Raw genomic sequence first — 12140 nt, forward strand, 5'->3', positions numbered from 1 at the left:
TATTCATTCCTCCATGCTACCTTCCAAGCCATTTCTTTACTTGTAAATGACTTGCTGGCCAGCTCCGTAGAAAACCAGCTCCTTAATCTGCCTATAGTCAATGTGTGGTGGTTCAATTCAATTTAACAAACATTTATTAAGCACTTCCTATATTCAAGACTCTGTTTTAGGAGCCAGGGGATTCAAAGGCAAAACCAAACTGTTTCTTCCCTTAAGAAGCTAATATGCTAATGGGGGGAGGCACAATGTATACACAGATAAGTACATACAAGATAATTTAAGAGGAGAGGCAGAGCTAAGATGGTGGCTTGAAAACAGGCACTTGCTTGAGCTCTCCTCCAAATCCCTCCAAACACCTGTAAAAATGACTCTAAACAAATTCTAGAGCTATAGAACCCACGAAATGACAGAGTGAAATAAGTTCCGGCCTAAGATGGCCTGGATGGTCACTGAGAAGGGTCTATAGCACTATGTTGGGAGCGGAGCACAGCCCAGCATGGGCCGCATCAGGACAGACCAGGCCAGAGTAGACTGGACAGAGCAGACCTCAGAGCACTGAATCACTAGCAGCTCTGGCAATTTCCAGACTTCTCAACCCACAAATGCCAAGGACAATGGAGCAGGTCAGTGGGAAAACTGTTGGACTTGGGTGAGAGAAGTGCAAGGTCTGGACCTTAGTCCTGGGGGAGTGGAGGTGGCCACAACTGTGGCTGCAGCAGCTGCTTCTGGCTCCAGGCCCACAGACAGTGGGGGGAATCAAGTGTCTGATCAGAGTGGGAATGCAGGGATCTCTTTGCTGGTGCTAAGGCAGTGTTCTCTCGCTTTGCCCTGCTTGGATCTGGGTTGTGGTCCTGGTTGGCAGTTCTTGGGGGTGGAGGAGTGCTGGTGTGACAGAGCTTGTGGTGACTATGAAAAAGGAGTTCTCTTGGTAGTTAGACGTGGCAGAAAGGAGTGCTTGCACTTACAGACCAGAGCACAGGCCAGGAGAGGAGCATCATACCACCTCAGAATAGAAGTTGCTCTGAAAACAATAGTGCAAAACCCCTGAAGGTTGGGAGAAAGCACTCTCCACTCTGGAAGCAATCATATCTTGACAAAGAGTTCAAAAGTCAAGTAATTGGCTGGGAAAATGAGCAGGCAGTGTAAAAGGACTCAGACTATAGAATCTTTCATTGGTGACAAAGAAGATCAAAACATATAGCCAGAAGAAATCAACAAAGTCAAAGATCCTACATGAAAAGCCTCCAAGGAAAATATGAATTGGTCTCAGGCCATGGAAGAGCTCAAAAAGGATTTGGAAAATCAAGTAAGAGAAGTAGAGGAAAAATTTGGGAAGAGAAACGAGAGTGATACAAGAAAATCATGAAAAACGAGTCAGCTAAAGGAGACCCCACAAAATACTGAAGAAAATAACACCTTAAAAATAGACTAACCCAAATGTCAAAAGACCTCCAAAAAGCCAATGAGGAGAAGAATGCTTTAAAAAGCAGAATCAGCCAAATGGAAAAGGAGGTCCAAAAGACCACTGAAGAAAATACTGCCTTAAAAATTAAATGGAGCCAGTGGAAGCTGGTGACTTTATGAGAAATCAAGATATTATAAAACATAACCAAAGAAATGAAAAAATGGAAGACAATGTGAAGTATCTCATTGGAAAAACCACTTACCTGAGAATAGATCCAGGAGAGATAATTTAAAAATTATTGGACTACCTGAAAGCCATGATTAAAAAAAGAGCCTAGACATCATCTTTCAAGAAATTATTAAGGAAAACTGCCCTGATATTCTAGAACCAGAGGGTAAAATAGAAATTGAAAGAATCCGCTGATAGCTTCTTGAAAAAGATTCCAAAAAGAGAACTCCTAGGAAGATTGTAGCCAAATTCTAGAATTCCCATGTCAAAAAGAAAATATTGCAAGCAGCCAGAAAGAAACAATTTGAGTATTGTGGAAACACAATCAGGATAACACAAGATCTAGCAGTTTCTACATTAAGGGATCGAAGGGCTTGGAATATGATATTCTGGAAGTCAAAGGAGCTAGGATTGAAACCAAGAATCGCCTACCCAGCAAAACTGAGTATAATAATTCAGGGCAAAATATGGACTTTCAATAAAATAGAGGACTTTCAAGCATTCTTGATAAGAAAAACAGAGTTGAATAGAAAATTTGACTTTCAAATGCAAGAATCAAGAGAAGCATGAAAAGGCAAACAGGAAGGAGAGATCATAAGGGACTTATTAAAGTTGAACTGTTTTGTTTACATTCCTACATGGAAAGATGATATTTGTAACCCATGAGACCTTTCTCAGTATTGGGGTAGTTGAAGGGAATATATGTATATACAGACAGAAGGCACAGGGTGAGTTGAATATGAAGGGATGATGTCTAAAAGGATAAAATTAAGGGGTGAGAGAGGGAGAAAGGGAGAGATAGAATGAGGTAGATTATCTCACATAAAAGTGTCAGGAAAAGGCTTTTATAATGGAAGGGAAGAGGGGGTAGGTGAGGGGGAATGAGTGAATTTTACTCTCATCAGATTTGTCTTAAGGAGGGAATAACATACACACTCAATTGGCTATCTTACCCTACAGGAAAGTAGGGGGAAAGGGGATAAGATGGGGGGATGATAGAAGGGAGGGCAGATTCGGGGAGGAGGTAGTGAAAAGCAAAGACTTTTGAAAAGGGACAGGGTCAAATGAGAAAATTGAATAAAGGGGGACAGGATAGGATGGAGGGAAATATAGTTAGTCTTTCACAACATGACTATTATGGAAGTGTTTTGCATAATGTTACATGGATAACCTATATTGAATTGCTTGCCTTCTCAAGGAGGGTGGGTGGGGATGGAAGAAGGGAGAGAATTTGGAACTCAAAATTCTAAAAACAAATATTAAAAAATGTTTTTACATGCAACTGGGAAATAAGATATACAGGCAATGAGGTATAGAAATGTATCTTGCCCTACAAGAAGGTAAGGGGAAAAGGTTTAGGAGGAGTGGAGTAGGGTGATAGAAGAGAGGGCAGACTGGGGAAAGGGGCTATCAGAATGCATGACATCTTGGGATGGGGGGAGGGTAGAGATGGGGAGACAATTTGTAACTCAGAATCATGTGGAAATGAATGTTGAAACCTAAAAATAAATTTTTAAAAAGATAATTTAAGAGAGACAAGAATAATAATAACTAGTGAGATCAAGGTTTCATGTAGGTGACCTTTTAGTTGAACTCTGAAGGAAGCTAGAGATTCTAAGAGGCAGAGGTGAAGAGAGAGGAAATTCAGATATGGGGCAGAGTCTGTGAAAAGACAAGTGGCTGAAGTTTGGAAAAGAATGACTAAGCTAGTTTGGTTCAAACATAGAGTGATAGGAGTGATTATGAAGTAAGTTTGGAAAGGAAGATGGCACCTTTAAATGTCAGGCCAAAATTTTTTATTTTTCCTTAGAAACAATAGAAGCCATTGAAAATTCTTGAATAAGGGAGTCATATGGTCAGAGCTGTATTTTAGAAATATTCATTTTATTGCTATATGGAAGATGAATTAGAGGAAATAAGGAGGGAATAAGCAAGGAAACCAATTAGGAGGATCTTGATCTCTCCAGGAAAGAGAAGAAGAGGGCCTGAACCAGGGTTATGATTGTGTGAATGGAAAGAAAGAGACAGATGAAAGATGTTGAGGAGGTAGAATTCATGAAGGAAGAGTCAGAGATGACTCTGAGTTTACCAGTTTTCTCCCTTTCACAGAAAGGGTAAGAGTGAGAGAGCAAGCGAGAGAGAGAGAGAGAGAGAGAGAGAGAGAGAGAGAGAGAGAGCAAGAGCAAGGGGGATGGTCCTAGAGGAAAACATAATGAGTTCCATTTTAGAGTTTGAGATATTGATGGGGTATTCAGAAGCAATACGCAACATCCAGTTGGTGCTGTGGGACTGGAGTTGAAGACAGAAATCAGGACTAGATATGTCAGTTTGTACAATATGTACTAGATATGTAGATATGTACTAGATACTTGATGTGTAGGCATATATATAGTAATTAAATTCATGGGAACAGATGAAATCACCAAGAGAAATTTTAGAGCTATACAAAAAGTGAGGCAAAGATAAAATCTTAGGCAAACCCTTGCATAGTGGGTACATGTTGTATGATGATCCAGCAAGAGTGATTGAGAAATTGTGTTTAGACAGGTTGGAGGAAAACCAAGGGAAAGCAATGTCCTGGAAGCAAAAGAAAGCTAAGAGAAGGGGAGTGGTTGGCAGTATCCAAAGCTGCCGAGAGGTCTACTAGAATGACTGAGAAAAGGCCACCATAGTCAGCATATAAGGGATCTCTGATAACCTAGAAGAGAGTAGTTGAGTGGCTGAGGAATATACCAATGATGAAGAAGTGGAGACAGTGATAGAGATGAATCTTTCCAGGAGTTTGGCAACCAAAGAAAGGGGAGTTATCTTCACAGTAGTGATGCCGAAGCATTAGATAAGTACAAAAATTTCTCAATGTTTACAATTTGTGTAGAAATCCACCATTCTATTAAAAATGATCATAGATTCAATGAAAGATGGTTTCAGTGATCTAGTAATCAAAGTGCAGTGTGGTACAGTAGAATGAGCACTGAATTTGAAATCAGAGGACCTGAAATCACATCCTAACTCCTTCAGTTACCAGCTGTGTGACTCTGGGCAACAACTAACTCACTTAATCTCTCCAGACCTTAGTTTCCTCATTTTCAAAATAAGGGTGTTTGTCTAAATGATTTCTTAGATTCCATCTAACTCTGTATCTATTTTCTGTAGAAATGATTTCTTAGGTTCTATCTAACTCTGTATCTATGATCTGTAGCAGGAACAAGAGGAGCTGTAGCATCCTTGCTGGGCTGCTGCTGTCTCCAAAAGCAAATGGCGACATTTAATATTTTCATAACTGAATTTCAATCTGATTGATTTCCTTTGTAATCCCATGTATTTTATTTTATGTATTTAGAAACATTATTCAGAAAAGGGGGTCCATAATATTCACCAGACTGCCAAAGGGACATATAAAAACAGGACACATAAAAGTTTGAGAAGCTCTGCTGTAGAAATTGCTGCTTGAGCTTCATTTTGAAAGAAGAGAGGGGTTTATGTAGAGCAGATGAGGAAGGAGTATATTCTAGGCATGTGGGACAGCCCAGTGCAAAGGCACAATAATGGGGGATAGTGTGCTGTGTGTGAGAAACAGAGAAGTAATATAAAACAAAGCTGGGAAGGTAGGGTGGGGACAGGTCGGGATAGGCTTTAAATACCAGGGAGAAGAGTTTATGTTTTATCCTAGAGGCAACTAGGAAACCCCTGAGTCTGTGGAGTAGAGGTGTGACACAGTCAGAGCTGTGCTTAAGGAACCTCCGGAACTGCTCCTAACTCCAGACGCTGTCCCTCATGCCAGAACTCTTTCCCTCCTCATCTCTATTATCTAACCTTCCTCATTGCCTTCAAGTCTCAGATCAAATATCTTCTGTTAAAAGTTGATCCCTTCTCTCGGCTGACTACCTCTAATTGATCCTGTATATATCTTATTACAATGGTTGTTTGCACGTTACCATCCTGTAACATGAAGGCAGAATTCATGATTTCAAAGAAAGTCATAAATATGCCTGAATGGTCCAGAACCACAGGATATAAGGAATTCTCTAAGTAGAAGGCAGAGAAATTAAAGCATTTATTCAAGCTCCAAAGTAGCAGACTCATGGACCCCATGAATGGTCCCCATTTTGATATCCTGGTCAAAAGATTCCAGGCCTGATAAGTCCATCTCACAATAGTAACCAGGAGGTTACAGAAAAACATTATGACAGTAAGCCAAATCATATTCATGCTCTCCCCCAATGTTCGTCCCTCCAGTAAGAAGATTATCAACTGGCCTCAAGCCCATGCTCAACACTCTCAGGTCTGCATGCTGGTCAGTTCTGCTCTCAGTAGCGCCTGCTGCTTCTGCCGCTTCTTCTTCTTCTTCTTCTTCTTCTTCTTCTTCTTCTTCTTCTTCTTCTGCTGCTGCTGCTGCTGCTGCTCCTCCTTCTCCTGCCTCCACCACGGCTCAATCCCCAAGCTGTGTTCTCTCTTTTTATACAGTCGTTAGACGTCATCCAATGCACTAGAACGTCATCTGAGTGACCAGAAACTAGGCGCCTACCATTGGCTCTGGTCTTAGCAACTCCCCCCAGGACCCCAGCGGGGTGGGGGGGAGGGGTGCGCTCGCTTCACATCCACATTGGCTCAGCAACCAGTAGTTATGGGTTTTGGGCCTGCTTGGGAGCGGAGATATAATCAGACCTCCCTTCACTGGCCCCACCTGAGACCTCACCTGAAGCCTATTCTAATGGGGAGTGGGGAAGATCTCATTTACTGATTGCTTTAACACTTCCTCATTAGACTGTGAGCTCCTTGTGGACAAGGACTATCTTTTACTTTTTTGTATACCTAGCATTTGTATGCCTGGCACATAGCAGGAACTTAATAAATGCATATTGTTTGTTAACTAATGCTGAGATGAGGAAGAAGTTGTTTCCAGACATGGGGAATATATTGCCTACACAAAGGCATGGAAACTGTGTTTTGGTAAAGAGCTAAGAAGGTTAGTTTGACTGGAAAGTTGTATGTGTGTATGCATTTGTGTGTGTGTGTGTGTGTGTACAATAAAGTGCTAAAAATAAATCTGGAAAGGCAGTAAGTAGGTGGGAACTAGGTAGTGGAGAGTTATAAATGTCAGGCTGAAGAATTTTGTATTTTATTCTGCAGGCAATAGAAAGCCACCCATTAGAATGACACTCTGAATTAGCGCTACTAAAGGATCACCAGTTTAAATTGGTGATAACTTTTTTAAGTTCAAAGAATTTTTTTTCCTTAAAATGAAACAAAGAATTGATTACGTTCTCCCATTCATTGAAATTCCTGCTTTTGGTGGTCAATGTTTTTCCTATTGAGTGATTCTGTGGTCCACAATAGGAAGGGAGAAGGAAGAATCCTTTGCACAAAACTGCCATATACAAATAAGACATATTGAAGGATATTCTTTATAGTTTATGGAGGCCACAGGGTGATGGTGATAGAGATGGTAAGGGTAATGGGTTTGCTACAAACGTTTGAGTGTGCCTTCATTGCAGTTTGAAGTGGGGATAGAAGCAGCTATCCAAGGTTGGCTTCCCAACTTTTCCCATTTGTGCAAGAAAAGTTCCATCACTGATATTTATTAAGGATACTTTCTTACTGCCTAGAGGACTAGGGCAGTGACTGGTAGGGAATTAAAGTGTAATCTGTTACTTCTTCCATATTCTTGCTCTAATTTGCTCCAGTTCATTTCTGGCCTTACCTCCTTAGTTCTTTATTCTTTCCAAATGGTTTCTTCTAGACTTATGGTCTGAGGCACTGAGGAGAGTCCTGGTTTTATCCCTTTTTCTGCACAAGGTAGGAAGAGAGTTGACACTGTACCCTGGGTTTCTATGAAAGGAGGAAGGATGTCTTATTTCCACATATTACCTATTACATCCTGGAAAGCTAGAATGAGGGTATCCTGTATCTTTGCTCCCAACAACAGAGTACTGCCACTACAAGGATCCAAATGATCCAGAGATAGGGCCTGAGTTCCTTATAAATTTTGGAAGTTTGTCAGAGCGCTAGACAAGTTGTTTGAGCACCATCACCTAGGGTGAGCGTATGCCATCCCTCCATTCCTAGAATGGAAGATCCACCACTAATCTGGGCAACTAATATTATTCAGAACTAGTTTAACAAATTTGGGTTGGTCCTAGAAAGCTAGTAGAAATAGCAGTTTGCATTTTCACCCCATTTTGCCAACTATCCATTTATCACCTTTTGCTCACTCCCACCCCCATTTTGGTTCAGAACTGAGCCTGGATAGAGACTGATTTTTAATGTTAATTTTAAAAATTGTGATTTTTTTTTAAGGGAAAAAAGCCAAACGTAAATATGAGCTAAAGTAGATTCTGGGCTCAGGGCATTCTCTAGCCTTCGTTTTCCACATCCCTCCATCTTCGTTCACTAGTTATCTCCCAAATCATATATTGGAATCAGGGAGAGAGGCTGATTTGGTATGGGGGTATGGGAACTCTCAACCTTCTGAGAGGAGGCTGTAGCTCCCATAGTCCCTGAGTGCTCCTCCTATCATGCTAAAGCTCAGGCAGTGCCTACCATTCACCTTTTACCCTGAAGGATGGAGAGCTAGGAAATAACTTGGGAATTGAATGGCCCATCTTTCCTCATCTTTCTTCAGTTCTTTCAAGACAAGGCCTACTCCTTGTTGAATCATGAGATGGGCCTGAACCAATGGGGCCGTTAGGGAATAAATTCTATCCTCTTGGGGAGTGAGGGCTTATCCCCCTTTCATTGATGGGTTAGAAGTTTCCCAGACTTCTCTTGTCTTCATCATTAATAGCAGACTGTGTGGATTTTATTTCCCACATTTCCCTCCACTCTTTAGCTAGGGATATTGTATACTATGTAGCAGATTATGTGTCTGAGGATGTATTTGGGAGGTCTGGACCCCTTCCATGCATTGCTTCCTCCTTTCCCTCTCAGCATCTCTAGGGCCACCTGTCTGACATTAGCTCATTCTATGGCAGTTGGGTGGTGTCACTGACTTGAAGTCTTGAAAATTTTATTTATTTTATTTTATTTTTCTTTGGAGGGGAGAAGGCAAGGCAGTTGGGGTTAAGTGACTTGCCCAAGGTCACACAGCTAGTAAGGGTCAAGTGTCTGAGGTCACATTTGAACTCAGGTCTTCCTGACTCCAGGGCCGGTGCTGTATTCACTGTGCCACCCAGCTGCCCTGAAAATTTTATTTTTTGCGTGTGTACAGGTGGCTAACTTGATCATGTACTTCCCCAGTTTCCCACGGTAGCTGGGATAAATGATATCTTTCTATTTAAAAAAACAAAGCAAAACCAAAGTACCCTAAAGATAACCTTAGAAATCACCTGCAGAAGGTGGTGATTAAGCTAAATGTTGAAGGCAGACAGAGTTTCTAAGAGGCAGAAGTAAGGAGAGAGGGCACTGCAGGTTTGGGTGACAGCCTTTGCAAAGGCACGAAGATGGAAGATATGTCTTATACAAGGAGTAACAAATCGGCCAGTATAGCTGGACCACAGGGAGTTCGAAAGAGAGTAACATGTAAACAGACTAGAAAATTAGGACAGGCATGTGAAGTCCTTACATGCCTAATGGAGGAATTGAAACTCGGTCCTGAAAGCAATAGGGAGCAGTTTATTGAGTAGGGGGCTGTTGTGGTCAGACCGATGCTTTAGAAAAATTCCTTTGACAGTTATTTTAGGAGATGGATAGAAGAGGGAGAGACTTGAGGCAGGGAGACCAGTTAGGAGGCTGTTGAAGTCATCTAGGCAAGAGGAAATAAGGGCCAGAGCTGTGGTCACAGTGGTGTGAGTGCATAGAAGGGGCCAGTTACGGTAAGGTTTGTGGATAATATTAAGGCTGTGAACCTAGGTGACCAGAAGGGTGGTGGTGCTCTCAACAGTAATAGGGAGGTTCCAAAGATGGGGTTTTTGCGGGAGCAGGGGAGAGCTAATGAGCTCTGTTTTGGATAAACTGAATTTTACATCCCTGTGGGACATCCTAAACAGGTCGGTCATGTAGTGAATAGAGCACTGAGCTTGGAGTCATGGAGATCTGGGTTCAAATTTGGCCTCAAAAACTACCCCCTGCATCATCACTCAACCTCTGTTTGCCTGTTTCCTCAACTGCAAAATGGGGACAATTATAGCACCTACCTTGTTGTGAGGATCATATGAGATGATAATTGTGAAGTACTTAGCACAGTGTCTGGCACAAAGAAAGGACTAAGTGTTAATTATTATCATTACATCCAATTCAAAACATCTAATAGTTTGTCATGTAAGACTTGCCCTCTGGAGAAAGGCAAGGGCTGGATTTATAGATCTGCGAGTTGTCTGTATAGAAATGATTATTTGACCTGTAAGAGTTGATGAGATCACCAAGAGAAAGATAATGGAGCAAATAGAGATGAAGACCAAGAACAAAACCTTGGTGTACACAGACAGTTAGTGGGTGTGACAGAGGTGAAGATTCAGTAAAGGAAATTGGGAAGGAGAACCAAGAGAGAACAATGTCTTCAAAAAATATTTTATTTTTTTCCAATTAGATGTAAAAACAATTTTTAACATTTTAAAATTTTTTTGAGTTCCGAATTATCTCCCTCCCTTCATCCTCTACCCTTTTCTGAAATAGTAAGCAATTTGATATGGATTATACATGTGCAATTGTGTAAAACATTTCCATATTAGTCATTTTTGTGCAAGAAGAATCAAAAAGAAAAAAGAAAGGAAGGAAGGAAGGAAGAAAGAAAGAAAGAAGAAAAATAGAATGCTTCAGTCTGTATTCAGACTCTGGAGGAGGACAGACAGCATTTTGCATTATGAGACCTTGGGGACTGTCTTGGATCATTGTATTGCTGATAATAGCTAAGTCATTCATAGTTCTTCGTCAAGCAATATGTTAGATGGATTTTTGAAAAACAATTTACAATAGCTCGTAAAATTGAGGGCTCTTATTGATGAATATCTATTTCATATTACATAAAAGACAATAGAGGGCAAAGGGTGTGTATTTACCATAAATATTTTTACCTGTGAAAGGTTTATCATAGGTGCCCATTGCTATTACTCAAAAGAAATATATGCAAATTCTGTGGTTCCTAAAATAGCAGTAAAGGAGAATACGTACAACAAGATGCCATTTTCTTATCAACTGTGAAGAATGTAGACCTTCCTAGGGTTGGTAACAGAGCAATATTCCCCAGAGTCTCCTTCATGTCTTTCCCCTCATGTGATAGTTATATAATATTTCATTCTGGTTCTCTTTATCCTAGGGCCCAGGGGTCAATAGCTTCCTCAAACACACACTGGACACTGCTGCAGGCTTTTGCACCAGCATTTATTAATACTTCAGCATAAATTTCAGGTTTTTGTTTCCACCAAGCTTCATGATTTTCAGAATTGATTTGTTTGTACCTAATATTTTTATTGTGTCATTCCTCATCAGAGTATTTTCTAATTTGTTGAGCCAATTATCCAATTTTTAAAAAGTGTCTCCTGATGTCATAAATGAATACAACACCTTGTACACCTCTGTAATAGCCAGAAGTTGGTGTTCTGAGTCACCCTTGACCGGCAATATCATATATTAGTAATTTAGTTTTATTTACATTGATTTTTTTTTCACCTTGAGGACAACACTTATGGTTGTTGCTAAGCTCTGCAAACGTGAGATAAAGTTGAAACGAGGCTAGTGGCAGATTGAGTAGAGCTTTGAACGGCAAACTGAGAAATCTGGAGTTTATCTTGTAGCCATTTGGGAGCTATTACAAACTTTTGAACAAGGGAGTGGCATACCTAGAATGATCTTTCAGGAAACTATCAGAAGTGTGTGGGATATTGGAGGGAAAATCGCAGAGTGTAGAGGTTAGATACAGGAAAAGCAGTTAGAAGTCTTTAGGTGATGGCAGCAGGATTAGAATACAGCAATAACAGTAATGGTAGCTGATATTTTTATAAATATAATACCTTATGGCTTTTAGGATATTTTTGTCACAGGCATTCTGTAAAGTATGTAGTACAAATATTAATCTCTTCATTTTACAGATGAAGAAACTAAAGCTCAGAGAATTTGTGATTTGTTCACGGCCCACTAAGAGTTCAAGCTGGAACCCTAAGTCAGGTCTCTTCTAATGCCCAGTCTAGTGTTAGTTCATGTTTTCCTTTACTGGGTTCTAGTGTAGAAACCAATAACAAAAGACCATTATTTACTAAGGCTGTTGTTACAAGACAAAAGATGATCAAAAGTTGATCCAAGTCCTCAGAGAGAGAATATAGCCCATTTTTGTTTCAAAACAAAAATATCTAAGCCCATTATTGGACTTGCCACTTCCTGGATAAGGAAGGCTTCAGATATATTGAGTGAACCAAATGATGTGGCTATTGCAAGGTCTGCTGAAAGTGTCGTGCAAACTTTAAAGTGTGAAAGAAATATGAAAGATTTTTGAGACTCTGAGCCACAACCAATTGTCTCCTGTCATCTAGGTCCTAGCTCAGAGGGGATCTATTTCTTCTTATTCTTAAATATGCCT

This window comes from Trichosurus vulpecula, chromosome 5 (assembly GCF_011100635.1).
Source record: "Trichosurus vulpecula isolate mTriVul1 chromosome 5, mTriVul1.pri, whole genome shotgun sequence".
Lineage (NCBI taxonomy): Eukaryota > Metazoa > Chordata > Mammalia > Diprotodontia > Phalangeridae > Trichosurus > Trichosurus vulpecula.